The sequence below is a fragment of the Mesocricetus auratus genome, unplaced genomic scaffold, assembly GCF_017639785.1.
Source record: "Mesocricetus auratus isolate SY011 unplaced genomic scaffold, BCM_Maur_2.0 Super-Scaffold_4256, whole genome shotgun sequence".
Taxonomy (NCBI): Eukaryota; Metazoa; Chordata; class Mammalia; order Rodentia; family Cricetidae; genus Mesocricetus; species Mesocricetus auratus.
The window spans coordinates 85,606,262-85,624,207 of record NW_024429182.1 but is presented as its reverse complement, the minus strand read 5'-3'; the positions used below and the strand labels follow the sequence as shown (position 1 = coordinate 85,624,207).

Below are 17,946 nucleotides of genomic sequence, written 5' to 3'. Positions count from 1 at the left end.
TATAACCATAAAGATTTGTCTCCTTGGTATAACTTCAGTGGTTTATTAAACTGTTCAGAGCTTAGACTGTAGCTGTAGCTCAGTGGTCCTCAACCTGACTCTTGGTGCTTAGTAAAAAAAATCCTTTGAAGTCTGTGGATCCTGGCTTAATATCCACTGCCCCTTTGTTCAGTGTTAGAGATTGAGTCCAGGGCTTTGTTCATACTTCCTACGTGTTCTACCCCTGAACTATAGTCCTAGCTAAGAATTCCTTCTTTAATATATAGGCATAAAAGATACTGTGAAAACTCAACTCCGTTCTCTTTTATGTTATGCTTATCTTTAACAACTAAATGATTTAATAGGAATTATAAATTTATGAAACTTATCATGCAAATACTTGCTTAAAAAGAAGACAAATTGGATTCTTCTTTGGATTCCTGGGTGGTGGGGGATGTAAGCCATATCGAGTTTTTTTTTAATTTTTTTATTTTTGTTTGTTTTGTTGTTTGCTTTGAAGACAGGGTTACTTTGTGTAACCCTGGCTGTCCTGAAAAACTCACTTTGTAGACCAGGCTGTCCTTGAACCCACAGAGACTCACCTGCCTTTGCTGGGATTAAAGGTATGAGCCACCACTGCCTGGCTCATAGCCAGGTTTTTTTTTGTTTTATTTTGTTTTTTTGTTTTTTTTGAGTATCTTCTTATGTAGGCTGTATTGACTTGACTAAACAATCCTTCTGCCTTAGCCTCCAGGGAGTACAGGTAAATGCCACCATGTTTAGCCATAAACAGTTTAATAATTAGAAGTAACTACAAAGGATTTCAGAATAGGTGTATAGTGTTTTATATACATGATATAAGGCTGTATCTGCTTGAATGAACAGAAAGTGGAACATAGTAGAATGCCTAAATACCTTTTATTTTTCTTGCAGCAGAAGAAAGTTCTTTAGCTTAATGTGCCCTTAAACAACAGAGTCTGTGGAGAAAAAGAAAATCCTGTTATTTTGAAGCTCACATGTGGGTTGAAATAGCTCTACAAGTAATACAGGGTTTGTGGCCAATGGAATTGATTGTCAGTAAAACCCTGAGGCCCATAATCACACATCATCCCTTTATTTTGAAGAATGGTTTTTAATAAGCTTCTTAGAAACATCTGATTTTTTTAAAAAACCCATGGATTGTATTTAAAATATAGGGCATAATAATATTAGGTCATTATCATAAGCAGATTTCTCAGGAGAGAGAAAGCAGGTAAATTAGCTGATAGTGGGGCATTTGATAGACTGAAGATGGCAAATAGTAGGTGAATTGTTTTAAAATGATAACCTTGGTGACCTTTTGGAGTTAATAATTCCCTAAGTAGCAAATGTAAGACTGGGAAACAGTTTATTCCAATGGATATTAGTTAGAAGATGATAAGTGATCTGGCTTCTCAGTGAATTGAACAAGGAACCGGAGTTGTTAATTAACTTGCCCAAGCAAGGTTGTTGTGATCCCAGTAGTGTAGCAATTGATTACTCTCATTCTTGTTAAATCTTCTATGCTTTTTAAAATTTTAGCTAGAGCCAGGAAGATGGCTTAGCAGGCAAAATGTTTGTTGTGCAGATGTGACCAGAGTTTGATCCCTGGAGCTCATGTAAAAAGCCAGATGGGATGCACATCTGTAATCTCAGTACTTGTAAAGCAACCAGGGCCAGACACAAGCAGATCTTTCAGGAACAGTTCAGCTACGAAGTTATCCCCTGACATATGTACCCATATTCACACACACATTTTCTTTTAATTTTGGCTGTTTTTTCATTATGGTGTCAGTATACAGAGAACAGTATGTTTTAGCTCTATGACTGATAATTTGATCACAAAATCCCTGAGTTTTGTATTCTCATATCGTCATCCTCTCACCCCCATTCTTAGTATTGTAACTGTTTCAAGGCTTATTTAGGGTAGGTTGACAGGTTCCTAAATTCAGTTTGATAGATGAAAACATTGGAAATCCAGAAAATTCCTAGACATTACTACCCTTGTGACTTTTATACAGTTCTTATCCTTGCCCCTTCCCCGATAGCATTTGATTGCATGATGTCTTAAAAGATACTGATTTTTGAGAAGAGATTACAGGATTTAGTGCTTTAAAGACATCCTTGAAATTATTCCTTCTCACTCAAAACTAGAGACCAGAAGGATCATTGGAATCCAAGTGCAGATGTTATCACCACTTACACAGCAGGCCATATTTCTGAATTCTTTACCACTTTTGCTTGCTGTAGCCAGAGGGAAGACACTTCCTCCCCCACATTCATATCTCCATAATCAGAAAGGACTCATAACAGTGCCTTTGAAGCTTTTAAATTTAAACTTTCTAGTGGAATAATAACTGTTACCAAGATACAAGTGTATTTTGGGGGAGATTTTCATTAGGAATATGGGTAGCTCCTAATTGAATTGAAAAAAAAAGACTTGATTAGTTAGAAAATCAATAATGAAATTGTAGAAGTTTAGTAAAAACTACAACTAAATTGGTACCTAATCTAAACTAACCATTAGGTAATTTTTTTTTCAATTAAAAAAACAAGACTGGCCGGGTGGTGGTGGCACACGCCTTTAATCCCAGCACTTGAGAGGCAGAGGCAGGCAGATCTCTGCAAGTTCGAGACCAGCCTGGTTTACAAGAGCTGGTTCCAGGATAGCTTCCAAAACCACAGAGAAACCCTGTCTCGAAAAACCAAAAGGAAAAAAAAAAAAAAAGAAAAAGAAAAACAAAACACCACTACCACCACCACCAACAACAAAAAACAAGCTGATAATTAAAATCATGGCTAGGTAAAGATAGCATGATTTAACTGGCAATAGTATCTCTTGAAAATCTCTGTTAGTATTTCTAAGTATCAAATGTGGCAGCATTACTAGTTGTGTTAACCAGACTTAGTACTTGAATACAGTTACAAATCCTTCATATTATTTTGATAATGTTCACTTTTTTTTTTTTTTTTGCAATTCTTGGTAAGTAGCTTAACATTTTGTTCTTATGTGGCCTTACGGATTAAAGGACAATTGTGCTTTCTTAAGTGATTTGTATTCAGGGGTTTGTCCCATTTTTAGGGAAGTATCTGGTGATCACAAGCTCTTAGTGAGTATTGTTTTTCTGGGTGTATTGGGAAATTTGTGAAGGGCCTGTCTTGAAGTTTCCTTAGTTTCTTTTCTTGTGGACATCTTGTAGTCTTTGTGATGCTAATGTACCTTCACTAATCTGATTGAGTATAGTTTACAGTTTCCCCGAACCCATTTCCCAACGGAACTTCCCTGCTTTTAGGTTTAACTGTAAAAACAAATTCAGAAGCCTCCTGAAGAAATGATACAAGAGAAGTGAATTATCTTGTAACTCTGAGGCAGGGAGTCAGAGCAAGGATTAAGGATTACATACAAGTCATTCAATGTGATAATCATGAGTCATAACCATTTGCAGTTATGAATGTGTTTGCAGAATACCCAATTTTCTCACCATGCTTTGGAAGTTTAACTTGGGGAATAGAGTTTAGTAAACTTTAATTAGACTGTACAAGATACATGATTATTAATTTGACTCAGTTTTGGGTCATGTAGTCTACATATAATGTTAAGGGTTAAAGTGTAGATTTTCTTTAGCATCAATTTCAGCTCAGTATTATAAAAATATTAATTATGAAATATATTGTGAACAGTATACAACCTTCATTTCTTTTTAAACAAAAGAGAATAGTTTCCTTTGCAGACTTAGCAAGGCTTGAAAACATCATCTTTGGTAACATAAAGTATTATTATAACTTGTATATTAAACACTGTTTTATTTCCCCTAGACTAAAAATATTAAGATAAAAATTTCTTAATATGGAAACATTTTTATTAAGGTAAGGAATAAATATAGCCCAGTCATTTATCTATAAAGTAGTTTATCTAAAATAAAATTACATGTGACTGACTTAATGGGCAAGTTTCTTTGAAGGAGTCTCTCCTTGAAATGGAGAGAATTTCAACTCACCCACTCAGTAACTAAACTCATTATTACGACTGCTTGCATTTTTTTATTTTGGACCTTCCTCCCTCCCTCCCTCCCTCCCTCCCTCCCTCCCTCCCTCCCTCCCTCCCTCCCTCCCTCCCTTCCTCCCTCCCTCCCTTTTCCTCCTCCTCCTTCATACTATGTATAAACAGAAACACTGCCCTTTCTGTAGGCTTTGTAGTAGTTATAACTATAGACCTTAAACTTATAAGCAGAAACTAAAGAAAATGGATGATACTGAGAAATTTGCAGTTTCTTGTAAGCATATAATTTTTAGTACCATAGAATTGGTACTTCCTCTGATGTAGTATAAGTTAGTTCTTTTATTCTTGAGACAGGGTCTCACCATCTAAAATTTTTTGGGATAATAAGATTCTAGAAGCATTCTAGTTCTTTTGAAAGTGCTGTGCTTATAGTAGGGCATCTCTGTACAAAATGGTAATGTAGTAGCCCAAGAACTAATCTAATGGACCATTGAGATTCCTCACTACCAAGTACCTTAGACATTAGGGATTTAGAGTACAGATACTGCTATATCAGTGTCTGTGTAGGCGAACAGAGTGGCTATTATGTCTACTTCAATGGATGCTTACAACAGAACTGGACACTAGCATCTTTTATTGAAAAAAGAAATGTTATCCAAGATGCTAGAGCTATTCTTTTGTCTATGGAAAACTGCCTGATAAGCTTTAATTTTTGAGAAAAGAACTCACTGTTCTTTTCTGTGTGGACATAGTTTGCACATTTTGAGTTTGCATTTTGGTTGTTTATTTGTTGTGTATAGCTTACTTTCACAAGAATTTATACTTTCTTAATGAAAAGACTGCGTATAGATTGCATTCACAATGTAACATGTGTTTCAAAACATGTATATAATAAATATATATAATTTTGTCATTTGTTATTTATCTTTTGTAGTTACAGACTAGGCCTTTGTCGTTCAATGTATCTTCAAATGCTAGTCTGGAAGATGTATGTAAAGGCTCCTTTATAGTCTCACTGAAGTGAATTGTCTTGTTTTGGCTAAAAGGTTATCAATTCCAAATGTGGCAATCTAGTTAAAGTTCATAGTTAATTGAAATGGAAAATGAAATTAATTCAATGTTTGATTACTTGGTGTGTGTGTGTGTGTGTGTGTGTGTGTGTGTGTCTATACAAGGTTTGAAAGTATGAGACCTATGGAACCATGCTTTAAAACGTTTTGCTAGCTAAATAATATGTGGTAAGGGGGCCCAGGGAGCGAAATGGCCCAGTTGGTGAAGTACTTGTCACTCAAGCATGAGGACCTGAGTTTGATCTCCAAAGCCCACAAAAAGCCTGGAGTAGTGTACTTTTTATGCCAACACCTAGGGAGGTGAAGATAGGCTTATTCTTGGGGCTCACTGGGTGCACAGCCTAGCCTACTCAGTGAGTTCCATGCTAATGGGAGACTGTCTCAAAAGCAAAGTGGTTGGTTCCTTAGGAATGGCACCTGAGGTTGAACTCTGGCCTCCACATACAAGGGTACGTGTATATACACACACCAATTATTTGGTAAAAACTACAGAAAGTCATTGTAGTAAGGTTCCTATACTGCAATCCCTAACATACCCTGAAAAATAAAAATGGAGTCATTCGGGTAAAAGTTGTATATCACCAAGGTGAAGCTTTCAGCTGATTTTTGATTTCCTGGGATATTAGGATTATAGCAACAACAGTAAAACCTCCCATATGGGCTAGTTTCATTTGATATGATAATAAAGTTCCCTCTTCCTTAATCCAAAAAAGATAACCTTCAAAAAAATCTGATATTAACAAGAGTTATTTTTCTGTTCAAAACCTGACTCTACAAGGAAGGTGATTTTAAGTGAACTGTATTTGTGGTCTACTTTTGTTTCTTCTTTCTCTAGGCTTTTTGTCTATTTGTTTTGGTATACAAAACCAACTTTTTAAGCCAGACATGGTGGTGTATGCTTATAATCTTATCAATTAGGAGATAGAAGAAGGAGGATATTGAATGCAAAGCCTTCCTGGCTTATATAGCAAGACTGTTTCAATGGAGAGGGTGAGGAGAGAGAGAGAGAGAGAGAGAGAGAAAGGGAGGGAGGGAGGGAGGGAGGGAGGGAGGGAGGGAGGGAGGGAGGGAGGGAGGGAGGGGCACAAACCTCCCTAGCAACATCCAAATTCCTTGGATTTCTTGTTTGTCTTGTCTTATGGAATGAAGTGTTGTTTGATTATAGAATAGAAACTGAATTCAATTAGGGTCTATTAAACTGTATGTTGCAAGGCACTGGGGCCAATCCCTGTCACTGGAAAACAAAAACAGATTGCTAAACTAAATTGTTTTAATTTTGTCCTTTGACAGATTTGGTGACTGAGGAAGGGACCCAGAGACTCCTTGAACAACGAAGGCAAGGTACTATTGGCCTCATTGAGAGTTGCGAGCCCCTATCTTTCCTATAGAGCCCAGAAGGGTTTCCAGATGAGCCCCTCTAGATGATACTGCTCTTTTTGCCTTAAGCCTAGGATCGTTTTGGTTTGGGGGTGCAACACTTAGTTTGCTTTGTGAGTGCTTACTTAACTTGGTTTACAGTAGCAGTCACGTTCCTGGGAAAGACTAGTTTGTGGCCTTGCAGTACTCAATATAGACTGTGCATACCGTACAAGTGCCAACTCACCTTGAGCTTAGCTACATCTGCATCCCTAAGCTATAGTTACAAAGGTAGTGTTCAGTGAAGACAGTACTACAGGGAGTGTGACACTTGCTATCAGGATTTAAAGACATAACTCGTCGTCTTTTTTTTTTGCATATAGAACTGCAAAAAAACTTTAGCCAAGTTGGGTGAGGGGATACCATAGCCACAGTCACAATTTGGGGGCACGGTTCTAGCATTCAACAACCATTAGAATACCTGCCATTTTGAGGTAGTGTTTATGTCTTGAGTTTGGGCTGTCTTCAAGTCACTTGTCAATAGAAAGTTATACTGTGGTGATTTCAAGACTGTCAGAAGAGGTGAGAGCTTCTGCGTGGACATTAGAATCATGGTTGTGAGGACATTGACAGCTTTATGAGCAATGAAACTAGACTAGCCCGAGGTTACTGTGCTATAAAAGAGACCTGAGACCTGACCTCCTTGTTGGGAGAGGCCTTGACACTTATAAGTTCAGGAATCAGGGATGTTCACCTGCAGTTGCTTTGTGGAACCTTTTCTAAATTCCTGACTTGAAATTGTGAGGGAATTAGTGGTTGTTTTAAATTACTTTCTTAAATAGTAATATAAAACCAGAACATATTTTTCTTAATTTGCTGCTGTGTACTGAGATTTGGTGACATACAAATATGTTACCAGTAAGCACATGTATCCCAATGATGTAGTCTGTGTTCCTAACATTTACCCTCTTTTGATCTCTCAACTTTGGTATATAAAACTTTTTCTATTATTCTTTCCTGAGCTCATTTGAAAAGCTCCAACTTTAAGTATTTAGAGTGTATTTTTGTAGCTGCAGCTGTCTTTCTGTGTATTGGGAAGAGTGCATTTTATCATGACATGAAGCTTAGGCATCATCTTTAGAAGGCCTTTTGTTCAGGACCCTTAATTGTAGTAATGATGATATTTGGCCTTTTATCAGTTTCTTAGGTTGATGGTTACCAAGTTTTTACACAGTTGGCTCTTTATTTCAGTGGAAATTTATCAAGGTTCTGGAGGCTGGATAAGTGTGGGTAGAGCCATGACTGGCTTGATGCTATATAACTCTAGTCATTGATCTTGTTACATGGTGTTTTTCCTGGGCTAGTATTCCTAGTCAGTGTATTTTTTAAAGATAGTTTTAAAACATTTTTAAATCTTTTATGTTCATTGATGTTTTGCTTACACGTATGTCTGTGTGAAGGTGTCAGATCCCCTGGAACTGGAGTTACAGACAGTTGTGAGCTGCCATGTGGGTGCTAGGAATTGAACCTGGGTCCTTTGGAAGAACAGCCAGTGCTTTTAATTGCTGAGCCATCTCTTCAGCCCCCGACTGTGCGTTTTTTTAAACTGTGGTGTTTTTCTCATTCATGCTTCATTTTTCTGTGAAATACAAGAAAATAGTGGCTTTCTGGTTTCTCTCTCTCGAGAGGGAGGGACAGAATGAGAGATTGAGAAAATACAAATAAGAATAGAAATATTTTCTTCTTTGTCCATTGGTTTACCCAACATCTCTAGTAGTGAGCTTTGACTAATGTGTTCGTATATTAAATGCATAGAGGAGCCAGTTTTAAGGTTCTTTTTTAAAGTTTTATTGCAACATAGTCCTGCCATTTTGCTTATTCTCTATAGCTGCTTAGTCCATGTTATATTACTGTAATGAAATACCTGAAACTGAATAATTTCATAAAGAAGAGTTTGTTTACCTTAGAGTTGGAGGCTCAAGGGAGTGCATCTGGTGATGTCTTCCTTGTTGGCAAAGTCCCAAGGATATTGTATGACAAGAGACAGGAAATGTATGTGTATCTGAATCCTCTGCCTCTCTGTGCACCCCCCCCAGCCATCAATAGTCAGTCAAGGGGAATCCACTCGATGACATCATCACTGCTCAAAGACTCCACCTCTAAACTTAATAGTTGAATTAGATTTCTACTCTCTTAGTAATTCACAGTAGAGATTAAACTACAATATGAGTTTTTGTGGAATGACAAAGTTTCAAACATAGCAGCCACTTTTGTGCTATAATACATGCTTTAATGTTGTTTCTGAGCAGTAACTCACACAACTCAAAATATTTACTCTTTTAGCCCTTTATACAAACCTTTGCTGACCCATGGTTTGAACATTTTGTATTTCTTTCCCTTAAGAGATATTTGAAACTTTTTCATTTAGCTTTTTTTTAAGGACATTTTCTTTTTGAGTGTGTGTGTGTGTGTGTGTGTGTGTGTGTGTGTGTGTGTGTGTGTGTGGTGGGTATGTATGCCCAGTGCTAGTGCCTTCAGTGGCCAAAAGCATTTGATCCCCTGGAGCTGAGTTAAAGGGGTTTGTGAGCTGTCCATTGGGTCCTCTGCAAGAGGAGTATGTTCTCTTAACTACCAAGCCATCTTTCCAGCTTTCATCTTACTTTGTATGTCCTACAGCTTAAGGAATGTTGAAAGATCACTTAGCTTAACTATCTGCCTATTTACTACTGACAAGAGATCTTTCAGCTGAGGTACAGAAAAAATGAGATAAGCAAATTACAGAATTAATCACAAACCAGCATTGCAATGCTATGTTAAACACAAGAATTACACCTGATTGGAAGTTTTAAAAATGAAAGATTTGGTGGTGCTCGCTTGTAACCCCAGTAATCCCAGCTGCTTGGGAGGTTGAGGATGGAATATTACAAATTTAAAGCCTGTCTGGACAACTTAATGAGAACCTGTCTTTAAAAGAAAGAAAAGAAGGAAAGAAAGGTAAAAAGAAGGCGTTAACCTATAAGCCCCACCTGCCTGAGGACCAGGTAACTTCCTGGGATTCTCAGAGTTGTAGTTCTTGGAAAATAACAACAAACCCTCATGGGAAAGTACAGTGGCTTACGAATTTTGTTCATAAAAACCCTAACAATACATGTCTTGGGGCCACTCAGTTGGAAAGTTTTCAAGAGTGGTCTTATCTGAATTCCATCTTGGTCGGTATATAAAGTTTTAATAAAAAGCTTGCTTTAATTTGATCAAAATAGTTAAACTGGTTTTTCTTTGGATTAACATGAGGATATAGAACCCTTTCCTATATATGCAAGGATTGTGTGTATGCATGTATGTGTACACAATGAGCAGAGACACAGAGACAGTGACCAACAATGAGTGCAAAAATACAGATGAGAGTAGAAATACTTTCTTTGTCCATGTGTTCACCCAAGTATCTTTAATCGTAGGCTTTAATGAATGTGTTTGTATATTAAATGTATAGAGGAACCAGTTTTAACAGAAAAGTAAATAGAGCCTACTTTGAGGTATAGCTGTAGGAGATGGAATTGATAGAAAGCAGGATTGAGTGTTAGGCGTTCACATTGAGCCTTTCAGATTCAGTGCTTACTTTCTCTAAATGTGTGGAAGGGAAAACATGGATGTGTGTTCTTGCAAAGGTCTTTTATCAGTTACTGTGCAGTGAATTAAAATGTTGGTAGAGGTAGGCAGTCTAGACTGACTGCAGTACTGTATTTGGTAGTGCTTTATGAATTTCGTAAACATCATGTAGAAAGTTCTTCAGGAACTAGAAGTGGGTCCTGTCTCAACATCAATATCATTATCCTGAGTGGGGTAGGTTTCATATTCAAAGTTCAACCTTTTTATCAATAGTTTATTAATAGTTTCATGTATAGTCATCTGCTTTTTAATTGATTGTTTTTTCATCTAGTAAATAGAACAAATTTATTAGTAAAGATTACCAGAAAAAAGATTATACATTTTCACCACAACACTTGATTATTTTTCCTTAAAATATATTTTCCTTAAAATATTTTTCAAAATTTCTATAAAGTTGAAGATCAATTTTTAGTTGTTGTAGAACAAAAAAGTATAAAGTAGAGAATTGAAGGAGAAAGTTATGATTTCTAATTTTTATATTTTCATACTTTTTCCATCCTTTATAAACATTTAAAAAATACATAACCCGTGCACATAAAAAATGCATGAAAGGATAGTAAAAGTTAATCTCCTGCATCTCCACTCCATAGTTACACATAATTTTCTGTGTGGCCTTACCACTGGAGCTTTTCATTTTGAGGGTTTGTGTTGTTTTGTTTTTTGTTTATATCTGGAATATTAGGGATTCACTAGTATTTTCCAGTGAAAACTATCACTTTGGTATTAGGCTCTGGGAAGAGAATAGTATGAGAGCTAGACACATTATGTGGTTGTCAGTGTTCGAATCAAGAGAGTTGAAAGGGGCAGTAAGAAATTAGAATGCATTCCCAGGACAGGATCACAAACTTAGTGTTTTGGTATAGCTGAAGGTCCCTAAACATTTTCTATAAAAGACCAAATAGAATATTGTAGGCTTTAGGACTATATGTAGTCTTTGGTATAGTCAAATGCAGTTAGGTTGAAATTCTAGGTTGTTTGTATTACTCCAATAAAATTTTATATGCAAAACCAGAGAATAGCAGAGATTTGGACTTAGGGTAGTAGTTTGTTGCTCTGTCTTGTGTCTTTGGAGAATTGGGAATGAACTAGAGTTCTGTGGGTAGGTGGACCCCTTAACAGTTGACATGCTAAGTAACAGATTTTATATGTAAGGTTTTGGGCTCTTCATGAAATTAGGCCTTGTAAAGCTGTGCTTGTCTTTCTCCTTAGCATAGTGTGTAAGTGGCACCCAGCCTTCAGACTGAAGTTCTTGAGTTCCTGAGTGGGACACAGGTAACTGTGTTTGCAGTGAGCATGCTTTAAATACTGTCATTTCAAAAGAGATTTGTACCAGTGGTTCTCAGCCTTCCTAATGCTGTGACCCTTTAATAACAGTTCCTCATGTTGTGGTGACCCCAACCATAAAATTATTTTCATTGCTACTTCATAACTGCAATTTTTGGACTGTTAGGAATCATAATATAAATATATGATATGCAGGATATCTGATTTCAGTCCCTGTGAAATAGGGACTGAAAGATTTCACAACTCACAGATTGAGAACCACTGGTCTAGATAGTCTTGGGCCACTTATATTAGAATCAAGTTAAATTTGGAGGGTATCCTGTAGGACTACTTAGGAGGGATGGTGTAGTTTAGGAATGACATAGGAAAAACGATCTTAAAACTGTTAAGTCTAAGCAGAAGTTTACAAGTACAGCTTTATCAATGAGTAATCATGATACTATTTTTTGATTACTACACTTCCTTGGCCGAAGTATAGTCAAGGAAGAGGGCCAAGAAAATGGAAAGAATTTGATTTCCACAGGCCTGCTTTGTGCCCCTTCCTTCTCCCTGAGATAAACACTGTCTTGACTTTTGGGATGTGTGTGTGTGTGTGTGTGTGTGTGTGTGTGTGTGTGTGTGTGTGTTGCACGTGTTTACTTTATATAAAGAATCACACAGACTGTATTATTTTTTCATCTGTATTCTTTGGCTAATGTTTGAGAGCTTTTACATATGTATAGATAATATTTATTGTTCAAGTCTTAGTGCCCACATATGTTTACAAATGTTCCTAAATACTGCCAGAAAGCTTTCCAAAGTGATCATACCCAGTTTTACTGTTTAAGTACTATTTTGGTTTATCTCCATTTCTGTGTTTAAAAGTGTCAGAATAGCGGGGTTGAAGGGGGCTACATGTATGTGTTGTATGTACTAGAACAGTCTGAATGTAAGACTGTTTGAGGGATTGTTAATTATTGTCAGCCAGTAAGTGAGTAGTTCTGGTTTGTTTCTTTGAACCTTCAGATACTTGATATAAATGTTTCTAAAAATCATTAATTTCTTTTCTCAAAGTAAAATGTGAGATTATATGTGCATGTGTGGATTGCAGTATTTAGCCAATAAACAAATAGCTTTTAGTCTTTAGTAATAATCTTTTTTCCTGAGGTATAACAATTACACTATATATTTAACAATTATTTAAAAACTTGTTTATTAGTTCAAAAGTATGTAATATGGGTGTTCAGTCTTTCTGTATCACTAAATGGCTTAATTTGCATGAAAAATTTTCATATATTTTCAGTTACTCTGCCAGTAGTTTCTTTCCATTCACTGAATTCTGTCTGACAAACAGAATCATACTGACCATTCTAGTTGCTGTGAATGAGCTATGGCAGTAACACAAACTGTGGCTTGTGTCTTTCCATACTGTCAAAAATGGGTTGAATGTGAAATTCGCAAGCCACGTAAATTTTATCAGCTTAACTTCACCAATATTCCTGGTTTCACTTGAAATTTCAACTCTTGCAAATTGTTAAATTATTTGTTACAGTTTGATGTTAATAGTACAACACTATAATTGCATATTACACTTCAAATAATATTTAGATTATAGACTTGTGAAAGGTTAAAGAGTATAAAGGAAATAAACAAGTGTAGACTAATTCAGATGGCCAGTATTTGGCCCACATACCCATTGATATAGAGGTGAAAGTCTAAATAGTGTCAATGTGGGCATTATTAATGACTGGAGGATTGTGTTGAGCTGAGTACAAGGACAGTCAGGAGTTTGTTGCCCAGTGATGGAGGGAAACTTGATTAGTCCTTGAGAAAGTGATGGCTTGCTGTGCCATGCTGCAGTCTATGTCTCTTGTTTTTGCTTTGAGTCATTTCTGTCCAACATTTGCTGGTTATTTACTTGCACAGAGAAATTGTTTTTCACTCTCTTGCTCTGGTGTGTCTTGATAAGTTTAATGTACCTGCCTACTCCTGACATATGGTGGTGGTTGTTTATTTGTATAAATAATGCACTGAGTTATTCACCTTTACATTGGTACCTAAATGGAGAAGCTTGGGACAAGATACACCAAGTCACTGTACAGTTAATTCATTGCAGTAACTTGCTGTTTTCAAAGGCATTTAAGTCCAACTCATTTTCTAAATTTAGTGATACACATGGGCTTTCCTTGATGACATGTAAAAATGTGTTTGAATTTATTACACTTGAGCAAGATCTCAGAGCTTCTTGTACCTTGATCTGTTTTCCTCCACTGTCCTGGGGTTTTTGTTACTAATATTCCAATGAATGAGTATCTGGGTAAAGTATTTAAGTAGGTCATGTTTGGTGGGACAGGAAAATAAATCTATTGATGATAGGTATGTGCTTACCTATTGACCAAGTTTGATGTATTTTCATTAAAATTGATTATGACAATAATTAAATCCATCTGGTGATTTTCCAACTCCAGTTCTAAGCTTGACAATAGATTTCTTTGTATTTTCCTCCCTGTGGTTGACTACCTTTGAAAATGGCTCTCAGGGAGATCTTGGTAAAGTGAAATTGCCTGAACCAATTAACAGATTTTTTTTTTTTTGTAGTTGCAGTTTGACCTGTCAGCTTTGTATGTGGACAGATTCTTCATATAGAATTCACTGTACTTCACACCCATCTCTTTAGAAAGCAGATTCTTGTCTATTGCATATACTCAATAAGTGGCAGGGTGCCTTGATGTGAAGACGGATATGTTTTTCCTTCTGTAGTTGAGTTATGTACCTTAGAACTGAATAGGGTCTTTAAGATAAGCCACTCCAGCCCTTCCATTTCCTCTTAACTTCTGGTGTTGTGTGCTTAGTTATTCCATGATTGATATGTTTATCGCTGAAAGGTATATAGAAAAATTTTATGCTTTCTGTAACTGTGGAGTTTAGTTAAAAGATACTGGCTCAGACTTGATTCTGCCCATACATGTGTGCTTAGTGAACTTAAGCAAACCAGCCAGCCAGCCAGCCATCCATCCATCCAGCCAGCCAGCCAGCCAAGATAAACTTATACTGGAAACTTAAGGGAAATAGTATCTGAAGGTATTATTCAGTCCAGGACCCCAGTCCATGGGTTACTGCCATCCATACTCAAGGTGGTTCCTCTTTTCCTTGCTTAAAACTCTCAGGAAATATCCCATAGTCTCACTTGGATGAATACCTCATTAATGCCTTTCTTTTTTAATCCAGTCAAGTTGAAAATTGAAATTAACCATCACAACATTTTATTGGACGTTTTAATTTAATTCAATTTCATCACAGGGCAAAAGGATTTCTGTTTCTTGACAATAAAAAAAACTACTTGTTTTTTAAGTGGTAGATTTTTGTGCTTTTGTACTTACTGGAAAACCCTAAGAGTTAAAAAAGTTAAAAATGAGAGAGAGGACCTTAATTTTAATTACTTAACCAAGTTTCCAAAACTATTAACATATTACCCTCATATTAATACTAGGATATTTGCTTGGGAATATAGTTAAAAGAAATTTATTTTGTATGTAAGTTGATATCCTAGTTATTCTCTAATTTCTCATTTGTGGTCACTTTAATCTCTTTTTGCCCATAATACCTGCATGTTCTTTTACAAATAAAAAGAGGTTCAGATTAGTCGTAGCTTTTGCTTAAATGAGAGTCTGGATTTGAATTATTAGCTAAGGATATATCTTAAATAGTTTTGTGGTGTGTTTATCTTAATGCAATTTTAAATGAAAATATCCTTTTTAAAAACAGCTTCAGGAAAATACTTTTGGCAAGTAAGCCTGTGTTAATTCCTTGAAAGCAGTGGTAGTACTTGGTACTCAGTCCTTTGTTAGACTTTTAACTTGTTTTTGCCAAACTTTTGAATCAGAGAATACAATGTTACCTGCAGAAACTTCTAGTTACTAGGTATATTCACCCTTTCCAAGAGAGAATGATGATCCTGTACTGCTCTCAGGAATGCAGTGTTGTAGCTGCTTGCTCACAGATGATAAGTCTTGTTAAACTCATTCACCAGTTAATTCTTGGTTGATTATTTCTTAGGTTTTCTACCTTATGTGAATTGATGATTTCCAAACATGGTATATCTTTGTTCCTTTTTATTAGTAATTATTTTGTAGATGCAATATTTTTAAACCTTTACTGAATTTGTTCTTTGATAACTTCATACATGTAGAAAGGGCAGTCTGATTACTGTAACTCCTTATATTTTTTCTACCCCTATTAATTCCATTTCAGTTTTTTTTGTATAATATCCATAGAGTTTGTAACTAGTATTATCTGTGAAGATGGTATGACCTTATCCATCAGTGCTTGGTGAATTTCTTCAGGGGCTAAATAACGGAAGACAATACTTTCCCTTTCCCAGATTCCATTAGTAGCCAGTAATTCAGCAGGCAGGAATAGAGCCCCACAGACTCCTTCCTGGTCTGTGATTGACTGTTGATATACCCCTTCTTGTTTAACCTATTGCAGATAGCTATAGGCTGTTGTGACATGATGACTACATTGACTGTACCATGCCTAGAAGACAACATTTCAGCAATTCTTCTTCTTGTCTTCCAGTTATTCATTCTTTCTGCCCCTTTCTCTTGAAATTTCTTGAGTCTTAGAAGGAGTGGTATAAATGTCCTGATCACTTGACCGACAGTATTCTCAGTACCTCAAGCAGCCACTACTGTACAGTGCAAAGAGAAGTTTCTCTGACTCTTAGGATAACATTTGTCTGGATATAAATGTAAATATTTAGAGACTAGGTTGGTGCTGTAGTAATTTACCTAAACAACAATAGTAATATTCCCCCTTAGGGCCTAAGACCTATACAGCCATGGGGTTTTGGATCCGGTTATAGTACCAGGTATGAATTCTCTGTTGTGGAATAGGCCTCAATACAATAAGAGAACAGTTGGTTACTTCTATAACAGTCATGCACCATTGCATGGGTGGGCGCATCTTGTCTGGCAGGTTGGTATTGCAGATTGTAGAGTTTATGACTAAGACCGTTGATCCCTTTACTCCTCTAGCCGACTGCATTTTACCTTCAGGTACAATGAAAGCCTGCTAGCAGGGATGAAATTTCCAACCTGTTCCAGCTTGATTCTTGCACCTTGTAACTAAAGTATGTGGTATCTTCAGCAATAGGGTCTTATTAAATAGTTTTGATGAGCAACCAACAAGAGTGGCATAGAGCCTGCTTTGAGAGAACTCCTTGACCAGTACCTCATTGGGATTTTTAACCTTTGACTTTCAGGGTCGTCATTATGCAGATGCAATTTTCTTATAAATGGTTTGGAGGATATTTGCAAATGGCTTGAAGGGCTTTTATAAGACTTGAGTATCTTCTTGATGTTTTCATTATCCTACTTTGTAGTTGGGTTGTGAAGGACTAGGCAGTTGGTTTTGGTAGCTTCTTTTGATCTTGATTTTGATTTTGGAGATATTTTTTTTCCCAAGAATCTTTCCTGAGAAGGGGTTGCTGTTTGAGAGCTTACTGGAATATACTTTCAGGGTCAGGAGCAGATAGGTAGGTTAATGCCTTAAAATCTGTTTTGGAGTCAAAATGTTACATAGGTTTTATTTGTTTGTTTGTTTTTCTGTTGGTTGTTTTTGTTTCCTTTCTGCAGATCCTGCTTTCCCACATTCTTAAGGATGTCTGGTGCACCGTAGAACGTAGCCTATTTCAGTTTTGTCCCAAGTACGAGCTGCATGCTCTCCTCAAGTACTTACAAATATAAAGGCTGGAGCCAATATTTATTCAGAAAATGAGACTGTCAGGAGTGAGCATGTTTTAGATTACCTTGATGACTGCATACTCTAATCCAGCTTTTTGATCTTGAGTTTGGTGTTTCCTCCTGGGTTTGAGTGGGGAGATAGATGCTAAATACAGCTGTGACCTCCTTAAGAGTACTTTTCTTCTGCCGTGGCCTCTCTGTCAGTTCATTCTCATCTGTTCTATAAGTTATTTTGCTTTATTCCTCTCCCCCTCCCTTTTTTTTTTTGCTTATTCATGAAGTTTTTTGTTTCTATTTTTTTTTTTTTTTCGAGACAGGGTTTCTCTGTATTGTTTTGGATGCTGTCCTGGAACTCGCTCTGTAGATCAGGCTGGCCTCGAACTCACAGAGATCTACCTGCCTCTGCCTCCCGAGTGCTGGGATTAAAGGTGTGTGCCATCAATGCCCGACTTTCTAAATTTTAAAAAAATGTTTTTAATTGAAATAGAATGACACCACCTCCCCCTCCATTTCCTCCTTCCAGCTTCTCCTAGCTACCCTCTCTTGCAATTTCTTCCATGCCCCACAACTCTCAACTTGATAGCCTCTTTTTCTTTTATTGTATTTGTTACATACATTCATGTATGCATGTATATGCAAAAATAAACGTAACCTGTTGAGTCCATTTTTGCTCTTTGTATGAATGGTTACAAGGCTGAGCAGTCTGCATTGAACAACCAATAAGGGAGAGGCTAATTCTCTTTCTCCCAGCATTCAGTAGTTGTCTGTAGTTCTTCGTCTAGGGGTGAGATCTCTAAATTTTCCCCTTCCCACATTAACTTGTCCATTGATTCATCTATTCTTTTCGTCT

General features: G+C 36.7%; 1 protein-coding gene across 3 annotated transcripts in view; it reads left to right on the top strand.

The window, feature by feature from the left end:
- Nucleotides 1-17,946, top strand: part of Far1 (fatty acyl-CoA reductase 1) — a 55,312-nt gene that overhangs the window by 5,510 nt on the left and 31,856 nt on the right. For 2 of the 3 annotated variants that reach the window (XM_005075654.4, XM_005075651.4), the window contains exon 2: nucleotides 6,358-6,408. The exons of the other annotated variant lie outside the window; for it this stretch is intronic. The gene's annotated coding sequence lies outside the window, so the exon portion shown is untranslated. The remainder of the gene's footprint in view (nucleotides 1-6,357; nucleotides 6,409-17,946) is intronic. 3 annotated transcript variants of the gene reach the window in all.